Source organism: Dermacentor andersoni, chromosome 3, assembly GCF_023375885.2.
Source record: "Dermacentor andersoni chromosome 3, qqDerAnde1_hic_scaffold, whole genome shotgun sequence".
Lineage (NCBI taxonomy): Eukaryota > Metazoa > Arthropoda > Arachnida > Ixodida > Ixodidae > Dermacentor > Dermacentor andersoni.
The window spans coordinates 178,658,245-178,671,327 of record NC_092816.1 but is presented as its reverse complement, the minus strand read 5'-3'; the positions used below and the strand labels follow the sequence as shown (position 1 = coordinate 178,671,327).

Here is a 13,083-nt window from a genome sequence, read left to right as displayed (position 1 = left end):
CCCAGGTGCGCGAACTTAAGTAGGCGTCGCCACCCGTATTTCGTTCTTGCGCTTTTTCTGGCTTACCAAAGGTCTTAGCGTTGTAAGACAGGTGTTTTTGGTGTTGTAGAACGGTAATTTACTGATGCAGAAGAAATCATTCTTCACTTTAGTGTCCCTTTAAGATACAACATTAAGAGGAAGCTTTAGCTCGGGCCCAACTCCGACGCCGCCTATTCAAACACATGTAAAACGCAAGAACTTTCTTCTGAGATAACCCCTGGACGGATTTTAATGAAATTTGATGCACTTGAGAGAGAAAGTTGAATTCTAGTGACTTTTTCAAGCGGAAGTTTGATTTATGTCCTGAATGTTCTTAAAAATATTTTCTAATATTCATCCGTTTGAAAAAAATAGAAGCACGAAGTTCACAAATTCATAGCTCTGCATCAAGAACAGATATCGCGGTTCTGTAAACGGCATCCATTATATAATTCAAAGCAGACAAACTTGATATGTCATTTTATGTTTTACGTGAAATTGTTACGTTGATTACAAGGGTTCTGCAAAAGCTGTATTTCAATATTACTAAATTCCTAATTCTCATGTGTAACATATCAATTTTGTCCGCTTTTGATGTACAATTAAATGAAATTCACAGAATTATATTATCAGTTTTCGTTGTAGAGTTACAGAGTTGCAAACTTGATAGTTTCGTTTTTCAAAAATGTTTGATTTTTGCTAATTTTTAATAAAATATTGACGACATAACTCAAAAATTCGAAACTAGCAGTCGCTAGATTTTAAGTGTTCTTTTAAATGCACCAAACCTCCTCAAATTTGATGCAGTGGTTGCCGAGAAAAACGAATTCTCCTTTTATTTGTATTTAGATAGGAGCACCCGAGCTAAACCTTCCTCTTAAGATACAGTAACCAGCCTTTGCAGTAAATTTCAATTTGTTTAAGATCTTCTTGAAGGAAATCGGCGTAAGCACTGTTACAAATCTGGCAGTAGATTACATAATAGTCAGTACATAAACGGATATTAGACTAAATGTTAGATAGAAAATTATTGATGTAAATCAGGAAAAGCAACGGTACGAGAATAGTGCCTTGGGGAACACCTCAGGTAACGGAAGACAGAGAAGAAGAGTATTTGTCAGCGTAGGCGAATTCTTTTCCGTTAGTCTGAAAATATCGAGGCCATTCCAATACTAAGGGAATAACGTTTAGGCGCGAAAGCTTCAGTAGCAATCTTTTAAGCGGTACATTATTGAAAGCTTGCTCAAAAACTAGTGCTAGCTACAGTTAGCTCTTACTTACTACAGTTAGCTGTAGCTCTTGATACAGCAATGTGTAGGTCAAGGTTAGAACTAAAGTTGGTAATAAAAAGAGACAGTTGGGAATCACAAGGATGTCCTTTTAAGAAGCCATGCAGGTTAGGATGAAAAAGGATGACAGAAACAAGAATTTTAGGGATGTGCGAATAAATGTGATGTTCCAATAATTTCTAGCTGATGCTTGTGACATAAATGTAGTGGTAGTGCTTTTTTTATGAAGAAGATTAACCGTTTCAGGGGGACTGGGTGATCTTACCGATTTTACAGTCTTCAGGAAGCATACCTGATGATAAGCATCATTGAAAAAGATGGCACAAAATGATACTAAGAATGTTCTTAGTATTTTTAGAACTTTTGAGTTTATACCATCAATACCACACGAAGATGTGACTTTCAATGACCCCAACAACTACGTAATAGCATCAGGATGGACAACATGTCTTTCAAAGTTGGACGGTCGAATGTAGGGAAGTTTGGTAGTACGGCGTCGAGTTTTTTACTAAAAACTGAGCAGAAAAATATATTAAGTGTGCCGCTAACATTATGCTCCAGAATGACATCATTTTCTTCATTGAGTAAACTTACAGGTTTGTGTCGTGCAAAGGTAGTAGTTTTCCTAACCTTTTTGGGGTTGGTACGCGGCATAAAAGGTAATACTAATTTGAAAAAGGAACGAACTGGATTTGAAAAAGGAACGAACCCATCACCTTTGCTATTATTAGGCATAAATAATTAAGGCAATATAATTCTAGAGTTAATTAAGGCACACTAACCCATGGCCTATGATCGTAGTCACGCCCACGACGTGACGTTGTGCGTACCTTGTGACGAACACTGCTGGTCACGTCGCCGCTCTTCTGCTGACGTGGCCGCAATGCTGTCGCAATAATCCACGCAGGAATAAATAACTGTGCCTTAATTTTTTATTCATATGTACGTAGTGGGAAACATGGATAAATTCTGAAGCCGTAGTTAAAAGGGGCCAGTTGCATTAAGGCTAAAAGTGGGCATAGTTGGCGCAAGTATATGCGTAAGCTCGAACGTCCTGTCCTGATCGATAAGAATTAAAATATATCTTTCAGCGTGTGTAATTAGCCATAACAACGGTACGAACTGAGCATACTGTAGTCGCGGACGGCTTCGATGCTTATGTTCTCATATTCTCCTTTCTTTTTTTCAGTAACAAGTGGGAATACTCAAGAATGCAACGTGGACCTTAACATCGATGACGTACGAAACGTTAGTATCTGCGTGGAGTCACCTACGTTATTGCGTTGCCTTATTTTAGATGCACGCAAAAGTCGACAAGTTATTAGTTTAACGTGATGAAGAGCACTGCTATGCGACATATCTTGCTGGGATGTGTGTATTTGCAAGCTTATTATTATGAGATCAGTGTCATCGCGAATGATCATTAGTTTATTCTGAGGGCAATGGATTGTGAAAATTCTCAAATGACGTAGTGTACACAATATGAAACCGTTAAAGGCCTTGTCAGAATTCGTCATCATCATCATGAGCCTGGTTACGCCCACTGCAGGGCAAAGGTCTCTCCCATACTTCTCCAACAACCCCGGTCATGTACTAATTGTGGCCCTGTCGTCCCTGCAAACTTCTTAATCTCATCCGCCCACCTAACTTTCTGCCGCCCCCTGCTACGCTTCCCTTCCCTTGGAATCCAGGCCTGTAACCCTTAATGACCATCGGTTATCTTCGCTCCTCATTACATGTCCTGCCCATGCCCATTTCCTTTTCTTGATTTCAACTAAGATGTCATTACTCGCGTTTGTTCCCTCACCCAATCTGCTCTTTTCTTATCACATAAAGGTACCCCCATCATTCTTCTTTCCGTAGCTCCTTGCGTCGTCCTCAATTTAAGTAGACTCCTTTTTGTGAGCCTCCAGGTTTCTGCGCCGGAGGTGAGTACAGGTAAGACACAGCTGTTATACACTTTTCTCTTTAGGGATAATGGCAACCTTCTGTTCATGATCTGAGAATGCCTGCCAAACGCACCCCAGCCCATTCTTATTCTTCTGATTATTTCCGTCTCATGATCCGGATCCGCCGTCACTACCTGCCCTAAGTAGATGTATTCCCTTACCACTTCCAGTGCCTCGCTAGCTATTGTAAATTGCTGTTCTCTTCCGAGACTGTTCAACATTACTTTAGTTTAGCGCAGATTAATTTTTAGACCCACTCTTCTGCTTTGCCTCTCCAGGTAGGTGAGCATGGATTGCAATTAGTCGCCTGAGTTACTAAGCAAGGCAATATCATCAGCGAATTGTAAGTTACTAAGGTATTCTCCATGAACTTTTATCCCCAATTCTTCCCAATCCAGGTCCCTGAATACCTGCTGTAAACACGCTGTGAATAGTATTGGAGAGATCGTATCTCCCTGCCTGACGCCTTTCTTTATTGGAATTTTGTTTCTTTCTTTATGGAGGGCTACGGTGGCTGTGGAGCCGCTATAGATATCTCTCAGTATTTTTACATACGGCTCCGCTACACCCTGATTCCGTAATGCCTCCATGACTGCTGAGGTTTCGACAGAATCACACGCTTTCTCGTAATCAATGAAAGCTATTTATAAGGGTTGGTTATATTCCGCAAATTTCTCTATCACCTAATTGATAGTGTGAATATGGTCTATTGTTGAGTAGCCTTTACGGAATCCTGCCTGGTCGTTTGCTTGACAGAAGTCTAACGCGTTCCTGATTCTATTTGCGATTACCTTAGTAAATGGTTTGTAGGCAACGGACAGTAAGCTGATCGGTCTATAATTTTTCAAGTCTTTGGCGTCCCCTTTCTTATGGATTAGGATTATGTTAGCATTCTTCCAAGATTCCGGTACGCTCGAGGTCATGAGGCATTGCGCATACAGGGTGGCCAGTTTCTCTAGAACAATCTGCCCACCATCCTTCAACAAATCTGCTGTTTCCTGATCCTCCCCAGCTGCCTCCCCCTTTACATAGATCCCAAGGTTTCTTTACTTCTTCCGGCGTTACCTATGGGGATTTCGGATTCCTCTAGACTATTCTTTCTTGCATTATTGTCGTGGGTGCCACTGGTACTGTATAAATCTCTATAGAACTCCTCAGCCACTTGAACTATCTCATCCGTATTAGTAATAATATTCCGGCTTTGTCTCTTAAGGCATACATCTGATTCTTGCCAATTCCTAGTTTCTTCTTCACTGCATCAACATCAGATACTCGTGGAGAATTGAGACATGCGTGGTCTGACCATTTTCCTCACAGGTGCAAGTGAAGCGTTATACTGCTGTCCTCAACAGCATTTTCGAAACGTTATATACTTATTCAACGTCACTACAACAGCGATGACACATGCCGCCCGTTACGACAATTTGCAGACCCGCAAACATACCGTGACCAATTTTCAGTCGGCGAATCCAAGATACCTAAAAATGTGCTCTAATGGTAACCATTGCTATACATATAAGCTAAAGTTTGGCAACTCTGCGGATCTTTCTAGTTGTGGTGACACGAAGCAGCACGCCATGCGCCTTTATTTCTTTCGCCACAACGTGCTTCGCGGTATCTCTTTTCCGGAACATTTCTGTGTGATTTTGTTCCACCAAATTTTGTCCAGCATCAAAAGTCACGCAAAGATTATCTGCAGCATTGTTCTTGGATGTCAAGGGGGCATACGATAACGTATCTCACGAGGCTATCCTCGATGCTCTTGAGGTGGCTGGCCTAGGTGGTCGAGTTTTCCAATGGATTTCTCATTACCTTTTTATGAGATGTTTCTTTGTCTGTACTGGCGATGATAAGACCGCACGACACTACACCTACCAAGGTGTTCCTCAAGGCGGTGTACTAAGCCCTACCCTATTTAACCTCACACTCATTGGTCTCATTGATTATCTGCCAGCAGCGATCAAGATATGAATGTACGCAGACGATATATGTATATGAACTTCAGGTTTGATACGTCCTCAGATACGTGCAAGATTTCAAAAAGCTGCTACTCTGACAGCTATATACCTCCGCAACCAAAGTCCTGAAATTTCGTCAGACAAATGTGCACTGATGGCATTCACTCGCAAACCAATGGCACCCTACGCTATCTCAATAAATGACCAGATAATTTCTTACGAGAAGACTCACGGATTACGTGGAATAATCATTGATAGAGATCTCTCATGGAGCCCACACGTGAGCTACTTGAAACAGCGTCTGACAGGAATTTCCCAGCTTTTCAAGTTTCTGGGCGAAAAGACTTGGGGGGATGTCAGTGCCTGCAATGTTGGAATTGTACAGGGCTCTTTTTATGGGCTTCTTGAGATACAGTTTGCCCGTACTGACCAGCACTTGCCAGACAAACCTTCGTGCTCTACAGGCTATTCAAGCTCGGGCTCTCAGGGTTTGTCTTGGTTTGCCAAAATGCACATCGACAGTAGCGACTATTGCAATGGCCCGGAACCAACCCATACAAACACTAATTGCGGTGGAAGTGTTGAGAGTGCACATTACGCACGTTGCCCGTGCCCGTTCCCACCATTTGGCAACATTATCGTCAGAAAGGCCGCAGGCATCATTTTGTACCAGGATTTCGGATTATTACACCTGCCTTCCATCAGGCTTCATCCCCGCAAATAAGCCATCAATTTCGCCATGGTGTTTGGCTCGACCTTCAGTGCACCTCCCCATACCAGAAATCAGGAAAAAATCTGAGCTGTCGTCACCTTAAACAACTAACTCTGCTCCTTTTGCACGAGAGGTACGCCGACCACGTACATATTTATACTGATGGATCGGCAACTCTCCAATGTTCCTCTGGAGCCGTGGTTTTCCCAGCAAAAGCCACCACCATCAGTTTCATGACATGTCACCCAACGACACCGATGGCTGCGGAACTTGCAGCTCTTCGGGCTGCACTTCGTCTCGTCAGCCAAGAACAACCTGGAAGATGGTCAATATTCAGTGACTCGAAGGGTGCATTGCAGTCTTTGCTGTCAGCGCTGCGGCGTGGGCAACACGAACAACTGGTACACGAGATTAGAGAACTGATCCACACCTTGACTGAGAAAGGACACCACGTGACATTTCAGTGGCTTCCAAGTAACTGCGGCGTCATAGGAAACGAACACGCCGATAACTCTGCTCGGTCGGCTCTTCAAGGCGACGAAGAGGAGCCGATACCATTATCAAGGACAGATGCCGCAAGAGAACTTCAAATGCTCAGCCGAGATATCATGTTCTTCTTGTGGAATGCAGGAAGTTTTCAAAACGACCGACTGCACAACTTAGACTCTTCTCTAGGCCTTTGCATTCCAGCTGGACTCTGCCGTCGCCAAGCTACCCTGCTTTGTCGAATATGACTAGGGGTGGCGTTCACGAAGTCTCTTGCTTTCCAAGTTGAATTGGCCGACGACGCCTCGTGTGATAACTGTGGTAATGACGAGACTCTTCAGCACCTTCTCTGTGACTGTCCTCGCTATAATTTACAGATACGGTCGCTCGCAAACGCGATAGGGCGCTTTGACCGAAGACTTCCAACAGGGGAAGTTACATTAAAATGCCGTCATCACAAGCCATCGCAGGAGAGCGCGACGAGAGCACTGTTGCAGTATTTAAGGGCTACAGAATGGGACACGCGGCTGTAGCAGGAACAGATGTTCATAGTGCTGCAAGTGCTACTGTGCTGTGCGGTAGCAGTGTGAGGCGACAGTGACCAACTGTGATTGTATGTCAGTGCTCCTTTCTTTCTTTATCTTTACTTTGTTATCACTTTACCTCCCCTCTTTCCCCAGCGTAGGGTAGCAAACCGGATCTTCCCCTCTGGTTAACCTCCCTGCCTTCCCCCTTTCCTCTCTCTCTCTCTCTCTGTTCCACCAAAACAAAATTACAGACCCATGATTACCATGAGCCTAGTATTAGGCACGCAGCTGGGGAAAGCTCCCAATTAATTTTGACCACCTAGGGTTCTTCAATGCTCACCTACATGCATGTGCCCGAGTGTTCTTGTATTTCGCCTGGTTGATACGCACTCGCCGAGACCTGAATCTACCCCACGACGTGGAGCTCAGTCGTGCAAGGAGAAAGCCATTAAACTTCCTCGCCGGATTCTTTAATTCCAGCCAGTAGTTATAAGTATTTTTGCCAAAAGCCCAGCTTTGGTAGTAGTGGTGCTAAGCGCAACTCTGTAGTGCATAATATGCGTAGGCGTGTCAGAAAGCGTGCGTAGGTTAACAAATTTTGTTGGCCAAACCATTTCTGCAACGTGATACGCAATCGACACCAAGTTTTTATGAAACAGAGGTATTTTGAGTATAGCTGGCAAAAGAACTTTAGATAGTTCTACTTTCGGATAGCTATGCTCAGTGTCAAGAGCATTTATAGGACTAGTGTAGCATAATTTTACTTCGAAATTTCAACCAGGCCAGTTATATTGTTATTTTTTTCATGTAGTGACAGTTCTCCGGGCGTTGCTGAATACACCGTCTGTAAAACTTGGTACTTGTACAGTACTCCAAAGAGAAAAAGATCGCGTGACAGAAACGCGATTGTAAAGAGCCCAATAAATTGTGCAAATACAAGGGGAGGCATAAAGTATAGCGGCCTATATAACGCATCGAAAAGAATGTTCCTATTTAGAGAGTCCTTGACGAAAGAAATGCTAGAACGTTCGAAACTTGCTTCGTTAACATGGTAATTTTTCCTTTTGGATACGATGATCTCTTGGTATGATCATATCGATTAAAGGGCAAGGGGATTTAGGCGTGAAGCATAGCTATGCTAGATATCTTCAGCTCATCCGCTCCTGCACACAAAGACAGGAACAGTTTCGAAGAAAGTGTCTTGGGTTTCTTGGCGATCTAGATGATTTAGGCAAGACTGAAGCACCATTGGCCTAATTGTCGTTAGTAGCATACCCATGTCCTTGTGCCGGTTCCATTGTATACGAGGTCTAGCCCGGAGCAAGAGGTTCTGATCAGCACAGTCGTTTTGTGTGCAGTGAGAGCACCTGCTGTCACTCTCCGGGATCTGGCCCACCATATGCGGCCAGGTCTGCGTGGTCCCAGCCCCTATCAGCAGAAGCCTGAGACGAGCTACTGCACTCCAAAAAAATTCTAAGTGAAATCAGCGTAGCATGCGGCGGTTGTCTTTGGGAAAGTTCTCGAAGGCGTCTCATGCACACCGCTGCCACATCCTGCCAACATTTGGAGAGTTCTTCCGAATTTATACGCCAGAGGACGTGATACTGACGCCGAATGCAACACTTGCCCTTCCTTCGCGCGACATAAGATTCAGTTTGTTCTGTTCAAGGGACGTCATTATCCTTTCACGAGGTCTTCTCGGAACGCGTCACGGCGATAGACTCAAAATAAACAGTATTGTTTTTTTTCTCTATAATCGTATCGCATTTCTGATATTGTTTTTAGACAACGTCGTTCCCATTGAAACTGTCCATGCGAGCTGTCCTTGTGCCTCTAACTCTCGCATTAGTCATGTGGCGACCCTAAAACTCGCACGCCATACGGAGGCTCAGACATACACTACTAACAAAAATTAGTGTTGAATCTACCACAGGGACAAAGAAACCGCATGCTCTCACAGCGACCGAAGGTCGCTCACACGACATTCATCTCAGAGAGTTAGAGAGAGAGAGGCTAAAACTAGAAAACATCCAAAGATAATCTATTAGTTTAATCTTCAACTGTTATAGCTGGAAAGTATCCCCATCAAGCCTCCGACAAAAAGCAGAACTAGAAAAACTTGAAACGAGTCGTTATCATTACAGGTTAAAATTCTTTTATTCTCTATGCCACAACATGTCAAGAATCGATCAATCCGCATTCACAGCGCCTGCCATAAGCCGCTTTACTCGGTCTGTTAACCCAAGAAAGTTATCTGAGTTTAAATGCAGGACTAACACGTTCATGTACTCTTTCTTTCCTCGGACAGTTGCAGACTGGAATGCCTTATCTGCTGATGTGGTTTAATGGCCAAATATTGATTGCTTCCTACTAGCGATCAGAAATTGAGCGCTGTAGGCACCTTCACATTTGAAGTGTGTGAGTTAAGTAAAATGTCGTTGCAGCTAGATTTTACATGGGATTTAAAGCACCATTTGGTTTTGAGGCTGGACGGTGTTAGAGATGCAGCTGTCTGGAGACCCACACGCACTTGCCAACGTTTTCCGCAGGCACCCAGATGTAGATATCCCTAAGCTGGCATTGAAAACAAAGGTTTGTTTCGTGTTTGCTCTCATGACTAATGAGCCGCAGAATCAGCTGCGTAAAATTTTGTATACCACCTAGAAGAACAAAATGGCGATTCGTACTGCGTTCTTCTGAGCGGTGCATCTAAGACTCCGCTGTCCTCAATGCGCACACAGCATTCAGGATTAACATATGCTGTTCCTCGCGCGGTGCATTACTTTTTTGGGGAGGTGGCAGTACATGACGGTGGGCAGCCATTATGTGTTCAAGCTGTTGCGTTGCACGAGTGCTTAACCTAGACCGCTGGATCTTCTGGATAAACTGGTAGCCGTAGAATAGTCTTCGAGACATCAGACTCCTTGTGGATACCGCGTGGGTTTTCATTAGCTGAATACGGAGCAACAAATTGAGGGCTGCCGTAAGACATGGACAATTTAGTGTTACTTAAAAATGGTGGTCACCGACATAAATTGGCAGGTGGAGTATCCGGGATGCAATACGATATCCCTCTTCGAGCTTCTCACGGGGAATCGATGCTCTGCCCGCGTTATCAACACGACCAGCTGGCCATGAACGGTGTTGGACAAGAGTGGCACAGAATCGAACCGAAGGCATTGCTATAAAAATGGTCATTGCTATAAAATGGCAAATGGCATTGCTATAAAATGGACGAGAAGTACTGATATTGTACACTAACACTCGAGCGCTGTATCACGCTGCACGCTGACACCATCATATTTTCGGTCGGTAGCGCGAACACTAAGCATTAGTGGGATGGTTATAGTTATGCGTGTTATAATGCAACACTTTCTTCGCGCCTTTGCAAAACAGTGTCATCTAGTTTGGGGCCTCTTCATCAAAAAATAAGATTTTTTTACAGAAGTGAGAACAGAACTATTATCCTTTAGCTTATAGCCAGGTGCTCTACCGATGGACTCATATACGCAGACATACACAGAGCCAATAATTCTAAACGTTATACCTTGCGCAGACGATTGCCTCTGTCAATCAAATCGGCACAATTTTCTCTCTCGTTTTCAATGCAACGCCACTTATTCAACTCGTAGCAACTATGATATAGGGAAGGTTTGACTAAATGCTGCCCATCAGCCTCTATGCAATTCTAAAACCGTTTTTATTCAGTAATTTCGAGCACTATCGTCGGTGTTTGCTCGAAGCATGGCGACATCCCAGATGTTGCAGCGGAGCGTTCCCACAAGAGTTCCGTGAAAATTAACGTGACTGGTGCGTTCGCTAAAGAAAATGGATCAGGGGTAATTGTCCCAGAAGTAAAATCCAATGTTTGGACTAATAATCTTATTCATTGAGTCTTTGCCTCGGGACTCTCATTGTAGGTTGCACTTCCATGCGGTTATTCAGAGCTTCTAGTATATTCGACGCCGTTCTTGATAGAACAACCTCATTTTATTTAGACGCACGTTTCGTTGTTGTTGTCACGGGGGTTCACGAGTACATGGGGAAAAGACGAAACTGTATATTACAATATTAACAGGCTGCTGGTACCGAAAATGGCTGACAGCACCTCACTCGGCATGTCCTGTCTTCTTTCTCTTCGTGGAGTGAAGCGGTCCATTAATGCCATGTTCATACGCGATATCTGCACACGGACTGGAAGAAGCGTCTATGACGCCTTAGGAGAGCATCTTGACCTCACAGTGTATGGCCTGGCAATGGGAATGGCACACACAATATGGTCGCCGTCCGATAGGAATAGCATGTCCCGTAGGTATTCGTCGAATTACGAGATAGATTTTGACCCACAGGGCGCTCATCGAAGTCGAAGATATCCATGTAGGCTGCTAGGAGGTGGTGGAGTTCCACGACTTGACAGGGCGGCAGCTCAGGGGCATTCATTTTGCTAATATCGTCGAAGTCTGGACTCGCTGGGCCGGTTGCGAGAAAAGACGAACAACTTTCAGCGTGTAATGCCGTGATATCTCATGCATCAAGCGCTGACACGTTGAACACTGAGATACCTCGCGGAGAGCCTGGTTGCTGAAGTTGAAGAGCGGGAGCTGGACGTGGTTGTCTACAACAGTCACGACTATGTGGGGCACCGCAATATATCACGTCAACAGCACGTCAATTGGAGTAGATACTAGGTAGTCGCCGTCGGGGACTTGTGATGCCGTCGTCATGGCAACACATGTGGTGGCTTGCGGTGACAACAGGACGTAATCGGCAGCGCAGAAGCGGTGTGACGGTAAATGTGAAGCACCATCAAGCTGAAGAAACTGAAGTTGAAGGACGCTGGTTGCACAGTTAATGAGAGTGGCATGGGCCGACAAGAAATCGAGTCCGAGAATGACATCGTCGGGGCATCGCTCAATGACAGTAAACACACCGGTGATGTTGATATGCGCTGTGCACATTCCGATGACCGTGGGACTTCGACCATAAGCCATGCAAATAATACCAGTAGTGGCGGGGGTAAGTACTTTCTTGAGGCAGCGACGAAGTTGATTACTCATCACGGAGATTTGTGCCCCAGTATCTACAAGTGCGCTAATAGTTAGGCCGTCAACGTCAACGTCGATAAGGCTTCGTTTTATCGGCAATACAATGAGAGGATTTCAGGTGGACGTCGAAGATGCGGTGTCACCTCTAAGACATGCATCCCTTAGTTCCCCTGTCGTAGGTTGAGCAGCGATGCCGGGCGTCGTCGTAGAGGTGAAGGAGATGACGGACGACACGTTGGCGGTGAACAGGACTACTGAGTTCGGGGCAACGGAGAGCAGCTGTGCGCTGTAGGGGTGGCATCGACGTTGTACGGCTCAAAAAGCTGGAAGCGACCATAGGCATCACTGTTGTAAGGCTGAGGGGGCTAAAGACGGCTGTAGTTGTCGGTGCGGCTATGTGTCATCTCGGGTGAACGGTGACACCCAACGGGGGTTGCAATGGCGCGCGACGTGACCGATACGGGGCCAGTTCAAACAAATCAGCCGATCACCCGGCCGCCATTCAGCTGGATCCCGAGAGCGAGGATACAACCGTTGTTTTTGAGGCGGCGACCTAGGGCGAAAGCCAGGTGTCCGAGAATGAGCAGCGGTGCGGACGGCGACACGTTAGTTGCCGAGTTCCTCCTGCACAATGGACTGTACCATAGAAACGGCCGGCACGTGAAAATCGCCGTCGCCGGTGTTGGCAAGAGCAGGAGCAGTGATTTCTATTTCCCGACAGACGATTCGTGTAAGTTCCGACGGCTGCGACGAGAGACCTGTTCGTCTTCGCATGATTACGTCGGAGCAGTGTTCAGTAGCCGAGTGAAGGTCCTCACAATACGTCGGCTTTCAACCTGCTCAAAAGCTGAAATTCTTCAATAATTTCGTTGACGGTCGCATACTTCCGGCGCAATAATAGGTTGAACGCATCGTCTGCGACTCCCTTCAGCACTTGACCAACCATGTCCGGCTTCATCATGTCTTTGTCGACTTAACGGCAGAGATACAAGACGTCCTGAATGTAGGATGTGTATGGTTCAGTGAACGTCTGAGCGCGAATGGATAGCTCTTTCCTTTCGGCTGCCTTTCGATCCATGGGCTTTCCAAACAAGGC

At 45.1% G+C, this 13,083-nt stretch overlaps 1 long non-coding RNA gene across 3 annotated transcripts in view; it reads left to right on the top strand.

Moving 5' to 3' along the window:
* The window catches only part of LOC126524445 (uncharacterized), an 84,207-nt gene that overhangs the window by 35,890 nt on the left and 35,234 nt on the right, over positions 1–13,083 (top strand). For all 3 annotated transcript variants that reach the window (XR_011893168.1, XR_007597964.3, XR_008611004.2), the window contains one exon: positions 2,500–2,558. This is a non-coding gene — a long non-coding RNA (uncharacterized lncRNA). The remainder of the gene's footprint in view (positions 1–2,499; positions 2,559–13,083) is intronic.